The sequence below is a fragment of the Pseudophryne corroboree genome, unplaced genomic scaffold (assembly GCF_028390025.1).
Source record: "Pseudophryne corroboree isolate aPseCor3 unplaced genomic scaffold, aPseCor3.hap2 scaffold_306, whole genome shotgun sequence".
Classification (NCBI taxonomy): domain Eukaryota; kingdom Metazoa; phylum Chordata; class Amphibia; order Anura; family Myobatrachidae; genus Pseudophryne; species Pseudophryne corroboree.
In genome coordinates this window covers 691,990-712,298 of record NW_026969736.1, presented here as the reverse complement: position 1 = coordinate 712,298, position 20,309 = coordinate 691,990, and the positions used below count along the sequence as shown (strand labels likewise).

The following is a 20,309-nucleotide window of genomic DNA, read 5'->3' as shown; positions in this document are numbered from 1 at the left end:
ATAATGTCTAAGGGCCATTGCAGTATGTGGCATAATGTATACTGGGCATTACTATAAGGAGGAAAAATGACAAATAATGTAAGGGGCATGAATCAGGATTATTTTTCTTTCCTGTGGTGGCCAACGTATGGGCGTGCAGGTTGCAAAACTGGGGTATAAGGTAGTCTTTTCCTGCAATGCCACGCCCCTTTATGCGAAACCACGCCCACTCCAACAAAACCACGCCCCTTTTTTGACGCGCGCGCCTTGGGCGCGCGCATATTTATCCCTTTCTTGCTCCCAATTATGGAGCATGAAGGGGGGGGGGGGCGCCGAAGAATTTTTTGGCTTGGGGGAGAAAAATTTCTAGTTACGCCACTGGATTGGACATATCCAGTGTGATGCGGCTGTAGATGATTTTTGCTGTTTCTAACTTCTACATCAATGAATAAGTTTCAAAATAGAATGCATCAAGAGAACGGTGTTGGTAGTATAAAACTACCTACAGCACCTGGTATTCCCAGGTGGTCTCACATCCAAGAACAAACCAGGCCTAAGATCAGGTGATATTGGGCATATACAGTGTGGTGTGGCTGTAGATGAGTTTAGTGGTTTCTGTTAGAGTTCTTCTACTTCTAACTACTCGTACATAAATGAATAAGCGGACGATTTATTAAACCTGGTGAAATGATAATTTGCATGGTGATAAAGTACCAGCCAATCAGCTCCTAATTGCCATGTCACAGGCTGGGTTTGAAAAATGACAGTTAGGAGCTGACTGGCTGGTACTTTATCACCTTGCACTTTATCAGTTCACCAGGCTTAATAGATCTGCCCCAATGTTTCAAAATGGAATGCATCAAGAGAACGGTGTTGGTATTGTAAAAATACACACAGCTCCTGGTATTTCCTGGTGGTCTCCCATCCAAGTACTAAAACCAGGACCAACACTGCTCAGCTTCCATGATCAGGAGAGATTGGGCAAATCCAGTGTGCTGTGGCTGTAGATGAGCTCGTGGTTTCTGTTAGAGCTCTTCTACTTCTAACTTCTGGTACATAAAAGAATATGTGTAAAAATGAAATGTACAGTACCAAGAAAAGGGTGTTGGTAGTTTAAAAACACCTAAAGCATCTGATAATACATGGATGGGAGACTGCTTGGTAGTAACAAAGTCCAATACTGCTTTGCTTCAAAGATCAAATGAGATTGGGCATATCCAGTGTGGTGTGGCTTTAGATAAGCTTTGTGGTTTCTGTTAGAGCTCTTCTACTTCTAACTACTGGTACATTAATGAATATGTATAAGGTTGTAGTTTATCCAATATCCCTTTACTACCTTACCTCCCCCCCCTCCCCTCCCCTCCTTATAGCTTCCTTTGTTCTCTCCTCCTCGTGTGTGCGTTATTTGTTTTCTCATACGTCCTAGAGGATGCTGGGATCACATTAAGAACCATGGGGTATAGACGGGATCCGCAGGAGACATGGGCACTTTAAGACTTTCAAAGGGTGTGAACTGTCTCCTCCCTCTATGCCCCTCCTCCAGACTCCAGTTTTAGAATTGTGCCCAGTGAGACTGGATGCACTACAGGGGAGCTCTACTGAGTTTCTCTGAAAAGACTTATGTTAGTTTTTCTTATTTTCAGGGAGGCTGCTGGCAACAGTCTCCCTGCTTCGTGGAACTTAGGGGAGAGAAGTATGACCAACTTCTAGTGAGTTCAATGGCTCTGCTTCTGGCTGACAGGACACCATTAGCTCCTGAGGGTGCTGATCGCTGGGTACGCCTAGATGCCCACTCCCGTAGCCTGCCATCACCCCCTTACAGAGCCAGAAGTCAGAAGACAGGCGAGTAGCAGAAGAACAGAAGACTTCTTCTCCAGTGACGGCATTCTGAGGTACCACGCAGCGAGCGGAATGCTGTGCGCCATGCTTCCACACAAACACAGGCACTGCAGGGTGCACTGCAGGCGACGTCAGATGCCAATTTGGGTCGACATAGGAATCAGTATCCGAGTCAGTATCAGTGTGTAGTAACATTTTTGCGGGCCTGAGGGAAAAGAAGCATAGCCATGAACATCACATCTATTCTCTACGTCTGTGTCTGGGACACAGATTTATCCAACCTCACTCTGATATTATTGAAACTTTCACCCAGTCAATTATTGGTGGTGCCAACAGGGCCACCATCATATGTCTGCATTCCTAATATAGTTTCCTCTTGGGAAAAACATTCAGCCACCGACATGTTGACACACATGTACCAAGTACCCACAGACACATCGGCTTATGGGGGATAGACCTACAGTAAATCTGTCAGAGGGACAGAGAGGATTTTTCAGCTCACAACCCAGCGACAAAAGTACACAGTCTGGGAAATAATAAACTCTATAGTGATAGACTTGTAACGCTCTATAGATGTGCTGGTGAGGTGAGGAAGAAGCCCCGCCGCTGTAATGGCACGCTTCTGTCCCGCTCAGAAACAAATAATTAATTACGCTGGCGGGGTAAGGACAGTGCCCAGGCACTAATGTCCACTTTTGCCAGCCTTTTGTGAGGAATTTATGCTGCCCAGGGTGCCCCCCCCCCCCCCACCCACCCACATGCCCTGCACCCTGCAGTGCCTGTGTTTGTGTGGAAGCATGGCGCACAGCATTCCGCTCGCTGCGTGGTACCTCAGAATGCCGTCACTGGAGAAGAAGTCTTCTGTTCTTCTGCTACTCGCCTGTCTTCTGACTTCTGGCTCTGTAAGGGGGTGATGGCAGGCTACGGGAGTGGGCATCTAGGCGTACCCAGCGATCAGCACCCTCAGGAGCTAATGGTGTCCTGTCAGCCAGAAGCAGAGCCATTGAACTCACTAGAAGTTGGTCATACTTCTCTCCCCTAAGTTCCACGAAGCAGGGAGACTGTTGCCAGCAGCCTCCCTGAAAATAAGAAAAACTAACATAAGTCTTTTCAGAGAAACTCAGTAGAGCTCCCCTGTAGTGCATCCAGTCTCACTGGGCACAATTCTAAAACTGGAGTCTGGAGGAGGGGCATAGAGGGAGGAGACAGTTCACACCCTTTGAAAGTCTTAAAGTGCTCATGTCTCCTGCGGATCCCGTCTATACCCCATGGTTCTTAATGTGATCCCAGCATCCTCTAGGACGTATGAGAAAACAAATAACGCACACACGAGGAGGAGAGAACAAAGGAAGCTATAAGGAGGGGAGGGGAGGGGAGGGGAGGGGGAGGTAAGGTAGTAAAGGGATATTGGATAAACTACAACCTTATACATATTCATTAATGTACCAGTAGTTAGAAGTAGAAGAGCTCTAACAGAAACCACAAAGCTTATCTAAAGCCACACCACACTGGATATGCCCAATCTCATTTGATCTTTGAAGCAAAGCAGTATTGGACTTTGTTACTACCAAGCAGTCTCCCATCCATGTATTATCAGATGCTTTAGGTGTTTTTAAACTACCAACACCCTTTTCTTGGTACTGTACATTTCATTTTTACACATATTCTTTTATGTACCAGAAGTTAGAAGTAGAAGAGCTCTAACAGAAACCACGAGCTCATCTACAGCCACAGCACACTGGATTTGCCCAATCTCTCCTGATCATGGAAGCTGAGCAGTGTTGGTCCTGGTTTTAGTACTTGGATGGGAGACCACCAGGAAATACCAGGAGCTGTGTGTATTTTTACAATACCAACACCGTTCTCTTGATGCATTCCATTTTGAAACATTGGGGCAGATCTATTAAGCCTGGTGAACTGATAAAGTGCAAGGTGATAAAGTACCAGCCAGTCAGCTCCTAACTGTCATTTTTCAAACCCAGCCTGTGACATGGCAATTAGGAGCTGATTGGCTGGTACTTTATCACCATGCAAATTATCATTTCACCAGGTTTAATAAATCGTCCGCTTATTCATTTATGTACGAGTAGTTAGAAGTAGAAGAACTCTAACAGAAACCACTAAACTCATCTACAGCCACACCACACTGTATATGCCCAATATCACCTGATCTTAGGCCTGGTTTGTTCTTGGATGTGAGACCACCTGGGAATACCAGGTGCTGTAGGTAGTTTTATACTACCAACACCGTTCTCTTGATGCATTCTATTTTGAAACTTATTCATTGATGTAGAAGTTAGAAACAGCAAAAATCATCTACAGCCGCATCACACTGGATATGTCCAATCCAGTGGCGTAACTAGAAATTTTTCTCCCCCAAGCCAAAAAATTCTTCGGCGCCCCCCCCCCCTTCATGCTCCATAATTGGGAGCAAGAAAGGGATAAAAAGGCGCGCACGTCAAAAAAGGGGCGTGGTTTTGTTGGAGTGGGCGTGGTTTCGCATAAAGGGGCGTGGCATTGCAGGAAAAGACTACCTTATACCCCAGTTTTGCAACCTGCACGCCCATACGTTGGCCACCACAGGAAAGAAAAATAATCCTGATTCATGCCCCTTACATTATTTGTCATTTTTCCTCCTTATAGTAATGCCCAGTATACATTATGCCACATACTGCAATGGCCCTTAGACATTATGCCGCACACAATAATGCACGACACAATATGCACACACTGTAATGCCCCCGACACATTATGCCACACACCGTAATGTCTGTGACACATTATGCCACACACCGTAATGCCTGTGACACATTATGACAGGAATCGCAATGCCCGTTATACATTATGCTACACACTGCAATGCCCCTGATACATTATAGCACATACAATGCCTGTGACACATTATGCCACACACTGCAATGACCTTGAGACATTATACCACAATGCCTGTGATATAGTATACCATACACCGTAATGCCTGTGACACATACCGCAATGCCCTGCCCGTTATACCCTATGCCACACATCGCAATGCCCGTTATGTATTATGCCACACTGCAATGACCCTGAGACATTATACCACATACCACAATGCCCGTGATATAGTATACCACACACCGTAATGCCTGACACATTATGACACACACCGCAATGTCCGTGATACATTATGCCACACACTGCAATGACCCTGAGACATTATACCACATATCACAATGCCCGCAATATAGTATACCATTCACCGTAATGCCTGCGACACATTATGACACACACCGCAATGTCCGTGATACATTATGCCACACACCGTAATGCCCATTACACATTAAGTCCTACAGTAAGGCTTCTAATTACTTTTCAATTACCTGCTCGTTGTCAGGGGTTTCATGCACTGGGTGTCATGCTCGTTGCCAGGGGTTTCATGCTCTTGGTTCCATGCACGGTGCCAGGGGTTTTCATGCTCAGGGTGTCATGCTCGTTGCCAGGGGTTTCATGCACTGGGTGTCATGCTCGTTGCCAGGTGTTTCATGCACTGGGTGTCATGCTCGTTGCCAGATGTTTCATGCACTGGGTGTCATGCTCGTTGCTAGGAGGTAGTCCTTGTTGCTAGGGCTGTGCTGCCAGTGCCACATATGTCCCCAGTGCCAGATATTCCCCCACGGTGCCAGGTACTTACATGCCTTAGTGCCAAATATAGTCGTCCCCCCCATGTGCCAGGTACACATATGCCCCCAGTGCCAGATATTCCCCCCCAGTGCCATATATGCCCCCAGTGCCAGATATTCCCCCCAGTGCCATATATGCCCCCCGTGCCATATATGCCCCCAGTGCCAGATACCCCCCCCAGTGCCATATATGCCCCCAGTGCCAGATATTCCCCCCCAGTGCCATATATGCCCCAGTGCCAGATATCCCCCCCAGTGCCAGATATGCCCCCAGTGCCAGATATTCCCCCCAGTGCCAGAAATGCCCCAGTGCCAGATATTTCTCCCTCCCCCCCGTGCCATATATGCCCCCAGTGACAGATATTTACCCACCCCCCGCCGTCGCTTTTTGGAGGGACACGGAGGGCACAGCTCGTCTCTCCTGTGTCCCTCCTGCTGCATCATCTCCGGCGGCCGCGGGTCTAATAGGGGGAAGTGCCGGTTCGTGAGCCAATTAGAGCTCACGGACGGCACTTCCCCCTATTAGACCCGCGGCCGCCGGAGATGATGCAGCAGGAGGGACACAGGGAGGCGCGCTGTGTGCCCTCCGTGTCCCTCCAAAAAGCGGCGGAGGGAAGGAGACTGCAGACTGACATGCGGACGCTCGTCCGCATGTCAGTCTGTTGTAAATCAGTGGCGCACCCGCAGCCCCTCGCCCCCAAGCCACCGCGAGGACTGCGGGGGCAGTAGTTACGCCACTGGTCCAATCTCATCTGATGATGGAAGCTAAGCAGTGTTGTGCCTGGTTTGTTTTTGGATTTCAAGTCCTGCCTTCTGGTTTGGCCACGGCACCTCGGATATTCACCAAGGTCATGGCCGTGATGACGACCCTTCACCATCAGAGAATCAGGATCCTGCCAAATCTGGACGACTTGCTGATCCTGGTGAACTCCCAAGAGGTTCTCCACAGTTATCTGGAACTGGCAGTCCAATTCCTAAAAGTCCACGGGTGGCTCATCAACTGAAAAAAGTCCTCGCTGGTCCCTGCTCGGAACATTGTGCACCTAGGGGCACTGCTGGACACACACAGCCAACAATTGTTTCTGTCTCCAGAGAAAGTCCTGAAAATTCAGGACAGTATCGTCCTCTCTCGCCCAAGAGTGTTGATACACACAGCGATGCAAGTACTAGACCTCATGGTGTCGGCTTTCGATATGGTAGAGTACGCTCAATTTCATTACCGCCCTCTGCAGAGGTTAATCCTCTCCAAGTGGGACGGCCTGCCTCATCGGATGATGTCTCAAATGATCTCCTTGACTCCGGAGGTTCGTCTGACACTGAGCTGGTGGCTACAGGACCAACAGTTGAGCAGGGGCCATCCCTTCTGGATCTCCAACTGTGTCCTCCTGACAATGGATGCCAGTCTTTTGGGCTGGGCCATGGTGTTGGAGCAACACTTTCTCCAGGGTCGGTGGACCAGGGAGGAATCTCTCCTCCTGATATACATTCTGGAATTGCAGGCAGTGTTCAATTAATTGACACTGGCCCTGCCTCTAGTACAGAACAGGCCTGTTCAAGTACAATCTGACAACGCCACCACGGTAGTGTACACAAATCATCAAGGCGGCACTCGAAACTGCATGGCAAAGCTGGAAGTATCAAAAATCCTCCGTTGGGTAGAAAGTCATCTGACAGCAATATCGGCAGTGTTCATTCCCGGAGTCCTCAACTAGGAAGCGGATTTCCTCAGTCGTCAGGACGTTCACGCTGGAGAGTGGAGAGGCCGCAGCAGAAATGTCAGCACTGGTGTCAGTAGGTGACTGAGGCAGGGATGACTGGGAGATAGTGGGTGACTGAAGCATGTATGAGTGGGAGATAGTGGGTGACTGAGGCCGGGGTGACTGGGAGATAGTGGGTGACAGGGAGATAGTGGGTTACTGAGGGAGGGGTGATAGGAAGGGGTTGGGTAAGTATGGGAAGAAAGTGGGTGACAGGTATAATAAATGACTAAGGCAGGGGTGATAGGGAGATAGTGGATGACTGTGGCAGGGGTGACAGGGACAGTAAGAGACTGAGGCAGGGGTGACAGGGATAGTGGCTGACTGAGGCAGGGGTGACTGGGAGATAGTGGGTGACTGAGGCAGGGTTGACAGGGATAGTGGGTGACTGAAGCAGGGGTGATAGGGTGACAGTGGGTGACTAAAGCAGGGGTGACTGGTATAGTGGGTGACTGAGGCAGGGATCGCAGATATAGTGGTTGACTGAGGCAGCGGTGACTGGGAGATAGTGGGTAACTGAGGCAGGGGTGACAGGGAAAGTGTGTGACTCAGGCAGGGGTGATAGGGAGATAGTGGGCTGCATATCTCTGCCTCACTGCAGCAGCACATTCCTGCTTCAATGACAGCAGCACATCCCTACCTCACTTATAGCAGCACATCCCTGCCTCGCTGACAGCAGCACATCCCTGCCTCGCTGACAGCAGCACATCCCTGCCTCGCTGACAGCAGCACATCCCTGCTTCGCTGACAGCAGCACATCCCTGCCTCGCTGACAGCAGCACATCCCTGTCTCGCTGACAGCAGCACAGCACTGCTTCGCTGACAGCAGCACATCACTGCTTCACTACCAGCAGCACATCCCTGCCTCACTGGCAGCAGCACATCCCTGCCTTACTGACAGCTGTATATAGGGCCTAATTCAGACCTGATCCCTGCTGTGCATATTCACACAACAGGAGATCAGGTCTGAAGTGCGTGTGTGCTGGTGCCGCAGTGCACCGGCACATGCCAGAGATGCGATCAGCATCTCTGCCCAATGAGCGCCTCTGCCTGATTGACAGGCAGAGGCGGTCACTGGGCAGGAGGAGTCGGGCCAGCGGCGTTGTGCCGCCATTTTGGGGGCACAGTCAGGACAACGCAGACATGACCGGACCGTATGGGGGCGGGCCGTGACGGCTGCGTGACCCGGACAGCAACGGGCCTTATTTACTAAAATCTCAGATAAATTTTATGGCATTTATGTGCAGTCTAGTTTGCACAGTTGATAGAGTGTTGATCTTGCACTATCAATGTAAGCCTCACATAGGTTTGATACACATGTAAGTTTGTTTTTATTTTACTACATTGTGGTTTGTGGCTCTATACCATGTAATGCATGTCTTTTAACAGTAGTCAAGTCTTCCAATGTGCTTGTTAGTGAAACCCAATAGATAGCTTTATTTTATTTTGTTTCTTCAAATATTGAATGCATATGTCTTATAACTTTTTTTTTTTTCAATATACAGGTTGAGTATCTGTATATACATTTTTATTATAAGATTTTCAATGACACAAGTACATCCAAGTTGCAGATTATGGATTGTGAAGGACAAATCAACCATATAAACAATTTAAGCAATTTAAATTGCATGCAGGTAGTAGAATATCAAACTCCTTGGATGAGAGTTGGTCGTAATAAACTAGGATAGAAAAGAATAAAGTAGAAAATAAGATTTTAAACCTACCGGTAAATCTTTTTCTCGTAGTCCGTAGAGGATGCTGGGGACTCCGTAAGGACCATGGGGATTATACCAATGCTCCAAAACGGGCGGGAGAGTGCGGATGACTCTGCAGCACCGATTGAGCAAACATGAGTTCCTCCTCAGCCAGGGTATCAAACTTATAGTATTTTGCAAAGGTGTGTGAACCCGACCAAGTAGCAGCTTGACACAGCTGTAGTGCCGAGACCCCTCGGGCAGCCGCCCAAGAAGAGCCCACTTTCCTCGTGGAATGGGCCTTGACTGATTTCAGTAACTGCAATCCAGCCATAGAATGCGCTTGCTGAATCGTGTTACAAATCCGGCGAGCAATAGCCTGCTTTGAAGCAGGGGCACCAATCTTGTTGGTTGCATACAGGACAAACAGCGCTTCAGTTTTCCTGACTCTAGCCGTCCTGGCCACGTAAATTTTCAAAGCCCTAACCACATCAAGTAACTCGGAATCCTCCAAGTCACGCGTAGCCACAGGCACCACAATAGGTTGGTTCATATGAAAAGATGAGACCACTTTTGGTAGGAATTGAGGACGGGTCTGCAATTCCGCTCTATCCACATGGAATACCAAATATGGGCTTTTATGTGACAAAGCCGCTAATTCCGACACTCGCCTAGCCGAAGCCAAGGTTAATAACATGACCACCTTCCATGTGAGATATTTTAACTCCACTGTTTTAAGTGGTTCAAACCAGTGTAATTTTAGAAAACTTAACACCACGTTAAGGTCCCAAGGTGCCACCGGAGGCACAAAAGGAGGCTGAATATGCAGCACTCCTTTTACAAAAGTCTGAACTTCTGGAAGAGAAGCCAATTCTTTTTGAAAGAAAATGGATAAGGCCGAAATCTGGACCTTAATAGAGCCTAATTTTAGGCCCAAATTCACTCCAGTTTGTAGGAAGTGAAGGAAACGGCCCAGATGGAATTCTTCCGTAGGAGCATTCCTGGCCTCACACCAAGAAACATAATTTTGCCATATACGGTGTAATGTTATAACGTTACATCCTTCCTAGCCAGCCTGAGTCAGGTCATTCCCCTCATCAGGCTTTTGCAGAAGAAGCTGGAGACATTGAAGGAGGAGCTAAAACAGAGCGATTCCGCTAGGCATGTGGGACTTGTGGATGGAGCCCTTAATTCGCTTAACCAGGATTCAATCTGTTGAAATCAGAGCAATAAATTTTGGCCACCGTGCTCGATCCTAGATTTAAAACCTACATTGTATCTCTCTTTCCAGCAGACACAAGTCTGCAGAGGTTCAAAGACCTGCTGGTGAGAAAATTGTCAAGTCAAGCGGAACGTGACCCGTCAACAGCTCCTCCTTCACATTCTCCTGCATCTGGGGGTGCGAGGAAAAGGCTAAGAATTCCGAGCCCACCCGCTGGCGGTGATGCAGGGCAGTCTGGAGTGAGTGCTGACATCTGGTCCGGACTGAAGGACCTGGCAACGATTACTGACATGTCGTCTACTGTCACTGCATATGATTCTGTCACCTTTGAAAGAATGGTGGAGGATTATATGAGTGACCGCATCCAGGTAGGCACGTCAGACAGTCCGAATGTATACTGGCAGGAAAAAGAGGCAATTTGGAGGCCCTTGCACAAACTGGCTTTATTCTACCTAAGTTGCCCTCCCTCCAGTGTGTACTCCAAAAGAGTGTTTAGTGCAGCCGCTCACCTTGTCAGCAATCGGCGTACGAGGTTACTTCCAGAAAATGTGGAGAAGATGATGATCATCAAAATGAATTATAATCAATTCCTCCGTGGAGACATTCACCAGCAATTGCCTCCAGAAAGTACACAGGGATCTGAGATGGTGGATTCCAGTGGGGACGAATTAATAATCTGTGAGGAGGGTGATGTACACAGTGAAAGGGGTGAGGAATCGGAGGATGATGAGGTGGACATCTTGCCTCTGTAGAGCCAGTTTGTGCAAGGAGAGATTGATTGCTTCTTTTTTGGTGGGGGTCCAAACCAACCAGTCATTTCAGTCAGCCGTGTGGCAGACCCTGTTGCTGAAATGATGGGTTCGTCAATGTTTTTCTTTTCAATCTAAGCCCCTGCAGTTTTCTGTAAGAATCTGCTTCGCTATGATGATCAACAAGTCACAAGGGCAAACACTCAGGGCTGGAGGCGTAGATCTTAGGACCAGCTGCTACAAGCATGGCAAAGGTGTCACTATCATTGGTGACACCCAGAGAGGCAGCGAGGGAGATTGTAATGCAGTGCGCGCAGATAAGCAGCGCAATGGTAAAATGGAGGCATGGTCTCATAGGTAGGGGTGTGGCCTGTTGGCCTGAATCTCCATTTTGTTGCTCCGGGTATCCCGGGGGTTGAGTGCTGCACCCGGGGACTAGTGTGCGAGTGGTGCTGGCTCCTGCACAGTGACAGAAACTGGGTGTTGCACGTAATGTCACAGTGAAACACCCATATTCTGTCACTGAAGAGGAGCCGGCACTTTGGTGTCACCCCCCTTGGCGGGTGACACTCGGGTGTGGGCCGCAACCCCGTTGTGATGCCACTGACCCATGGGAAGCTTTACGTGGCTTACCCATGTGTTAGTAGCCCCAAGCATCTTTTGTGTTAGTCCCTGAAGAAAAACTTCAAATATTTACAAATAAATTTTGTAATCAATGGGCCTAATTCAGTAAGGATTGCAAATTCTGCTAAGTAACAGAATTTGCAATCCTTTGGTTCGCATGCTGGGGCCACCCAGCATGCCGCCTCCCTTCTTGACCACGCTGAAATTGCAGTCGCAGTGCAGTTCAGCGTGATCATAAAAAATGGGTTAGCCTCCTGTTGGTGCAGACTGTATGTGTGCGCAGGAAGCCGCCACCATTTTTGTGATCGCAGCTGCTGCATGTGATGTCATGCAACCGCTCTGACCACGCCTCCTGTTTCTCCGTTGCCGACCCCATTTTGAAGCCCTGCCCACGCACCGCTCCATCTCCGACTTGGAAATGGAGTGTTGCTGCCCCCCCCCCCCCCCCCCCAGCACAGATTGACAGTCAGAGGCGATCGCATTAACTGCGGGGTGCCGCAGAAAATGCAGGCGCATGCGTATGCTCTTAGCAATTTTTGCAGTTGGACTGCTTATTGCGATTGCAATCCAACCTGAATCAGGCTCTATTACCTATCACAATGCACTGCGGGTAGTACAAAATGGGGTTAATATAAGAGAAAACCCCCCAGAGCTGTGCTCCTTAACTGTCCCTGGTGGCTAGTGGAGCAGCTGCCCAGTAATCAGTGTCCACGCCAGTGCGCACATGGCCCGCCCCCTACAGCCACGCTGGATCACGGTATAGTGTGGGCACAGAAGTCCCTTACCTCCCTTTCATCAGCGGCCTCGTGATCCCGGAGGGCGGTGTGTGTGTGACTTACCTTAGGAAGAAACCGGAGCCTCCGCTGCAGTGACCCAGCAACCAGGGCGCGGGAGTATACTGCGCCGCTGGGAGTGATGGAGCTGCAGTAAAGATGTCTATTAGACCTAGCCTGCTGCAGCCCTTGTAGATTCTTATAAAAAAAAGTTCTTCTTTTCTTGTCAAAATTAATAGCTAAGAATAGGCTGCCTGAGGCAGCCCCCTCTTAAGTGGCCTGCTACTGAAGGCACCAACTACAAACTGAGCTCCCTGTTCATGGAAGCGAGGTTATAGAGGAGGGGGCGCTGAGCATCTTGGGAACAGTCAAAAGCTTTGAGCCTGTTGGTGCCTCAGATCAAGATCCTACTCTACACCCCAATCTGAATCCTTGTGGAGTCCAGTGTACCCCACAGAAGAAATGAATGTGTCACACCCATTGGCAGCAACATTAGAATAGCTGCTGATGGGCACAATTGAGAAAGGAAGGGGGGAAAACATTTGAATCCAGCACATATATGTAATTTGAATATGTAATTTGTACCTTCCTACTTTAAAATGTAATGGATGAACCTCACCCTGTGAGAACTATCTTCATGATCAAGAGATCTCATACGCAAGAAAAGCATGTGCTGGGATAGGGCTGTGGAGGGCGGCTGCTCGGGCACACACCCGTCAAGTTAAGGAGATTCAACTGAGGAAGCACAAGGGAACTGCAGGGAGACCACATATTTTCAGATGAACATGAGAGGGCGGAAGGCTGCCTAATACTGAAGCACCCTCAAACATCAAACCATATGCAACAACTAGTACAAGCATTCCTGGGGAAAGGTCTGCAGCAGACGGATTTGCATACGGTGATGTCATCCAAGCAATGGGCATAGTTGGCTGCAACCCTCGTCTGCATATGAAAAGAGAAAATGGTCACGCAGGGCATGGCGGCCTTTGTGGGGTTGCGCTTGGATGACCCCTAGATCGCTTTATACACCCCCATCAGTGTGGGGCTCATGTCGGCCATGCCCAAGCCCCTGAAGCATTCAAGCTGATTTCTTGCAGCAGCTGCACCCAGTAACAGCTCCAGAGTTGCTCTACAAGACAAGTAAAAGGGTGTGAGCCCTGCAGCACCACCTGTAGTTTGCATACACACATATATAGGACAGCATCTCTTATATGCCCCAGGGGCAATAAAATAGTAGCCTTATCTAGGGTATCCGTCCATGCCGCTACAGCACTACACACCCAGGCCGACGCAATTGCCTGTCTGAGTAAGGTACCTGAATGTGTATAAATGGACTTCAGGGTAATCTCCTGTTTGCGGTCAGCAGACTCTTTGAGGGTAGCCGTATCCTGGGACGGGAGGGCTACCTTCTTGGATAAGCGTGTTAATGCTTTGTCCACCCAAGGGGAGGATTCCCATCGTAACCTATCCGTTGATGGGAAAGGGGAATCCTTTTGGAAATCTGCAGGAGATTCCCAAGCTTTTTCACATAACTCGTTCAGCTCGTGTGAGGGGGGAAAGGTTACCTCAGGCTTCTTTCCCTTGTACATATGTACCCTCTTGTCAGGGATAGGGGGCTCCTCTGTGATGTGCAAAACATCTTTTATTGCCATAATCATATATCAAATGTATTTTGCCAATTTTGGCTGTAACTTTGCATCATCGTAATCGACACTGGAGTCAGAATCCGTGTCGGTATCTGTGTCAACATCTGGATAGTGGGCGCTTATGAGACCCTGACAGTCCCTGCGACATAGGATTAGGCATTGGTTGAGACCCTGACTGTCCCAAAGCTTCTGCCTTGTCTAATCTTTTGTGCAATGAGTTTACACTAGCATTTAAAACATTCCACATATCCATCCAATCAGGTGTCGGCGGAGACACCACGTTCATTTGCTCCCGCTCCTCTCTAATATAGCCTTCTTCCTCAGACATGTCGACACACGCGTACCGACACACCACACACACAGGGAATACTTTTACTGAAGACATTTCCCCCACAAGGCCCTTTGGAGAGACAGAGAGAGAGTATGCCAGCACATACCCCAGCGCTATATAACCCAGGAACAGCACAGTAACTTAATGTTTGAACAATCGGTGAGGGGGAACATCTTGAAACCCCAGTTTGTACCCTTGGGACACTATTTGTAAAACACACGAGTCCATGTCCGAATGAATCCAGAACTGACTGAAGAGTTTTAGACGTGCCCCCACTGGTGCGGGCTCCTGCAAGAGAGCCCCAGCGTCATGCAGTGGATTTGGCAGAAGCAGAGGATGATCTCTGCTCCTGCGATCTTGAAGAGGATGCAGACCTCTTCTCTCTTCTCCTTCCTCTACCTGCAAAGAAAGGGGAATCTTAACTTCTTGCATATCTATTGGGCCGAAATGACTGCATCAGATAATGATGCGTCTTCATCCGTTGGGAGGGAACATAGGGCAAGAAGGTTGACTTACCTGCGGGAGCTGCCGAGATCAAATTAACTAGGCAGTCACCAAACAAGGCTTCACCTTCATAGGGAAGAGACTCCCTTTCTTCTTGGAGTCAGCATCAGCATTCTCTTGGTGAATCCACAATGCCCTCCTATCCGACACTGCCATGAAATTGGCCCGTGAACTCAAGAGTCCTATATCCCTTGCAGTCTCACGTAAGTATGCTGCAGTGTCCTTGATATGATACAACGTAAGGAGTATCCCATCTCTCCAGGGTATCTATATCGGATGACAAGGTATTCGACCAATTCTTGAATATTACTACTCACCCATGCACATGTAATGGCAGGTCTAAGTAATGTACCCGTGGTTACATAACTAGAAATAATGTAGCTTCCTGCATACGATCCGCTGGATTTGTGACAGGGCCCCGTGCAGAACAGGGGGTGACTCCCACTTTATTCTGTCCGCGGCGGGAAATGAATAAACAACCAGAATCCTTTTGGGGATTTGAAACCATCTTGTCGAGCTGGCCCAGACTTTCTCAAACAGAGATGGAGGAACGTTACATCAGCTTTCATTATATATCTATATATACATACATATAGACCCCTTTGTCAGGAACAGCAGGGTCTTCAGTGATTTTAATATGTCCTTAATATCCACAATCATGTACTGAATGCTCCTTGCCAATATTGGATCTAATCAGGAAACATTATGGTCGACATAAGTATCAGTATCCGTGTCAGTATCAGTGTGTAGTAACTGGGCAAAATAACATTTTTGCGACCAAGCGGGGCCTGAGGGAAAAGAAACATAGCCATGAATATCACATCTATTCTCTACGTCTGTGTCTGGGACACAGATTTATCCAACCTTACTCTGATATTACTGAAACATTTACCCAGTCAGTTATTGGTGGTGCCAACAGGGCCACCATCATATGTCTGCATTCCTAATATAGTTTCCTCTTGGGAAAAACATTCAGCCACCGACATGTTGACACACATATACCAAGTACCCACAGACACACCGGCTTATGGGGGACAGACCGTCAGTAAATCTGTCAGAGGGACACAGAGGATTTTTCAGCTCACAATCCAGCGCCAAAAGTACACAGTCTGGGAAATAATAAACTCTATAGTGATAGACTTGTAATGCTCTAAAGATGTTCTGGTGAGGTGAGGAAGAAGCCCCGCCGCTGTAATGGCGCGTATCTGTCCCGCTCAGAAATAATTAATTACGCTAGCGGGGTAAGGACAGTGCCCAGGCACTAATGTCCACTTTTTCCAGCCTTTTGTGAGGAATTTATGCTGCCCAGGGTGCCCCCCCCCCCCGTGCCCTGCACCCTGCAGTGCCTGTGTTTGTGTGGGAGCATGGCGCGCAGCGTTCCGCTCGCTGCTCGGTACCTCAGAATGCCGTCACTGAAGAAGAAGTCTTCTGTTCTTCTGCTACTCACCTGTCTTCTGGCTCTGTAAGGGGGTGACGGCAGGCTGCGGGAGTGTGCATCTAGGCGTACCCAGCGATCAGCACCCTCAGGAGCTAATGGTGTCCTGTCAGCCTGAAGCAGAGCCATTGAACTCACTAGAAGTTGGTCATACTTCTCTCCCCTAAGTCCCACGAAGCAGGGAGACTGTTGCCAGCAGCCTCCCTGAAAATAAAAAAAACTAACAAGTCTTTTCAGAGAAACTCAGTAGAGCTCCCCTGTAGTGCATCCAGTATCACTGCGCACAATACTAAAACTGGAGTCTGGAGGAGGGGCATAGAGGGAGGAGACAGTTCACACCCTTTGAAAGTCTTAAAGTGCCCATGTCTCCTGCGGATCCCGTCTATACCCCATGGTTCTTAATGTGACCCCAGCATCCTCTAGGACGTATGAGAAAACAAATAACGCACACACGAGGAGGAGAGAACTAAGGAAGCTATAAGGAGTAGAGGGGAGGGAGGGGGGGTTGAAAGGTAAGGTAGTAAAGGCATATTGGATAAACTACAACCTTATACATATTCATTAATGTACCAGTAGTTAGAAGTAGAAGAGCTCTAACAGAAACCACAAAGCTTAGCTAAAGCCACACCACACTGGATATGCCCAATCTCATTTGATTTTTGTAGCAAAGCAGTATTGGACTTTGTTAATACATGGATGGGAGACTGCTTGGTAGTATCAGATTCTTTAGGTGTTTTTAAACTACCAACACCATTTTCTTGGTACATTTAATTTTTACATGTATTCTTTTATGTACCAGAAGTTAGAAGTAGAAGAGCTGTAACAGAAACCACCAGCTCATCTACAGCCACAGCACACTGGATTTGCCCAATCTCTCCTGATCATGGAAGCTGAGCAGTGTTGGTCCTGGTTTTAGTACTTGGATGGGAGACCACAAGGAAATACCAGGAGCTGTGTGTATTTTTACAATACTAACACCGTTCTCTTGATGCATTCCATTTTGAAACATTGGGGCAGATCTATTAAGCCTGGTGAACTGATAAAGTGCAAGGTGATAAAGTACCAGCCAGTCAGCTCCTAACTGTCATTTTTCAAACCCAGCCTGTGACATGGCAATTAGGAGCTGATTGGCTGGTACTTTATCACCATGCAAATTATCATTTCACCAGGTTTAATAAATCGGCGGCTTACTCATTTATGTACGAGTAGTTAGAAGTAGAAGAACTCTAACAGAAACCACTAAGCTCATCTACAGCCACACCACACTGTATATGCCTCTTCTTACATTCCGCTGCACTTATTGTGGGGTAGCCGCAATCCCTTCTGCTGTACGGTTCCACATTACATTGTTTCTTGTCACTTCCTGTTGATGCAGTAAGGAAACATCCAGGAATTACAGCAGCTTAGTTTTTTTTTTTTTAACTGGGGCAATTTAGCTAGATCACAGGGCAATTTAGCTCCTTTGGTCCTTTTTTAAGGACCAGTTAATCAGACAGTTGAGCAAACTGAAAAACAGCTAACAGGAAATTTCCACTTAAATGGTATTTTCTAATCTTATCTGACCATGACTAAGAATAAAGGATACACAAGATAAACTCTTAGAGCCATGGACCTTATCCATGTTTAAGCTCCATCAAATCTGTAATCAATAGCACTACATGCTCCCACTTTACCACTGTACTATATACTCTACCTGTGTTTTTAAGGTAAAAACACCATTTAACCCCAGTGACACTTGAATTAAAGCAGCAGCCTCTGGAATAGCATTCCTTAGCATTAATCCCAGGAAATCTGCAATCTTCACGCTCTTTGATAGCCATGCTACATTGCTGTTTACTTGGATGGAGCAGAGAGCACAACATCAGGACATAGGAAATATTACAATGCATGATAAGAAAGGTGTGAGCTCTACAGCAAGGCCTCTAACCCTTTGCCAGTGCCAAATACATAGGGCTTAACTCAGATCTGATCACAGCAGCAAATTTATTAGCTAAAACCATGTACACTGCAGGGGGGGGGTGTATAATATGTGCAGAGAGAGTTAGATTTTGGTGCGGTGTGTTCAAACTGAAATCTAAATTGCAGTGTAAAAACAAAACAGCCAGTATTTACCCTGCACACAAACAATATAACCCACCTAAATCTCTCTGCAAATGTTATATCTGCCCCCCCCCCATCCCTGCAGTGCACATGGTTTTGCCCACTAGCTAACAAATTTGCTGCATCTGGGAATTACAGCAGCTTAATATTTCTTTTTACAGAAGGTTCAGCAAATTAAATTATTTAGTGAAATACTGTAATCATAACAGTTACAGGGATATTGTAGGTAGATTTATTGTCAGTGGATAAATGTAAAAATTAAACCCTTAGGCATAGTTCCAAAATGCTGTCATTGCAATCCAGATTTTAAGGATATCATGCTTGAGCACAGGTGACTTAATTAGAACTTCGGTCAATGTGAATTAACCATTGGACTCAACCATGGTTATCCTTAAAACCCAGGGGTCTATTTAAGATCGATCTTAATCGATGTTGGGCTTCCAGGTTGAAAAAAACACACACATTTGTTTTCACATTAAACAGACTTCCACATGAGAAAGTAGCAAGGATGCAGTGGCGTTAATGTTTCCTGGTGTCAACTTGTATTATTTCAGTAGACATTGAAATGAGGATGCATCTTGCTGCCTTTCCAATGAAGCAAGTTTAATTTAGTAATAGGTGAAAAACCATCCTTACAAAGGTGTTAATCAGAGACTTGGCTTTGTGGACACTTTTCAGAGAACAAATTTGTTAGCATAAAAATAAAGCCAGAAAATGAAGAGCTGTTTAATCACTCGATTGGATTTTTCTGCCAGCATATTTTTTTTCTCTGCAACCCACTGCTAAATTGTGCTTCCTAGCTGTTTTTTATAAAATCACTGAATCAAATCTAACTCTGATTACATCAGAGAAGGCCATGTACCCTACACCATAAGAGGAGGTTTGAAATTTTGACTTGTCTACTTAAATATCACCAAAATCTGATCACAAGGTTAATTACGTCCCTGGGTGGGATTGAACCACCAACCTTTTGGTTAATAGCCAAACACACTAACCGATTGCGCCACAGAGACACTTTACAAAAGTCCATACTGACAAAGGCTAATAAGCATTCATCTAAAACGTTTCCTAGAAAAACTTTAAAAAGTCAATAATCTGGAGAGTTTTTGTAAGATGTTTCTTCCATCAACCAACGAAGAAACACATTGGTACTTTCCCATGATGAGTGAGTGCTTCAGGATCTCTTGCACTTACATGTGCAGCAGAGTACTGCAATGGAAGCATGCTGGGCCCATAACCCAGAGGTAGGCAGATTGAAACTATCCTCTGCTATATGCATTTTTTTTGTTAATTAAAGTAATCCAAAACTGGGATTGATATTTTGTCTCTTTTATTTTTACTTAAAGTACAATAACTTTTACCATTTTAATTTGTTTTAATAGTATATTGACAGTATTATTTTCTTTCAAAAATCCACTTCATTTTCTTTACCCTATTATTAAAATGGTAATTGAAGAAGAGGAATTGTTGCTTTGACTGCAGCATTCCCGGGGTTAACTGGTGTTTCTTCAAGTCACAAGGTATGGAGCTGCTGTATAGTTACTCGCAAGTCAGTAGTTGTATGATGCTCACACCTGTTAAGCTGGATACACACAGAATGCCCTACACAGGGGGTGAAATGAGCGCCCCCCCCACCCCCCGTACGCTCAGCACACATCACGCTGTGCTGAGCGGGGGGAGAGATGTGTGCTGAGCAGTTCGCTCAGCACACATCTCTCCCCAAAATCGGGCCGTGAATACGGACCTTTAAACTGGATCCACACTTAGATTATCTGTCCAATTTTTTTTTCTAGTTGAAACAAAATTATGCTAATATGTGGCAGCAAATTACAATTGACCATTTGTTCACAAACACTGGAAAACATCCAAAAATGGTCATTTAGATAAATTGGTTTAATCCATTTCATTTAGCTAATTTATCCAAACTACCTTTATTGTATCTTTGTGGGTGAATGATGTGTGGGTCAGTGTTGAGGGTGGTGGAGGAGATGGGTAAT

General features: G+C 46.9%; 1 non-coding gene across 1 annotated transcript; it reads right to left on the bottom strand.

The window, feature by feature from the left end:
* Positions 1 to 19,251: 19,251 nt before the first annotated feature.
* On the bottom strand, positions 19,252 to 19,325 carry TRNAN-AUU (transfer RNA asparagine (anticodon AUU)). The gene has a single exon. It is a non-coding gene; the product is annotated as a tRNA-Asn (tRNA).
* Between the last annotated feature and the right edge of the window lie 984 nt (positions 19,326 to 20,309).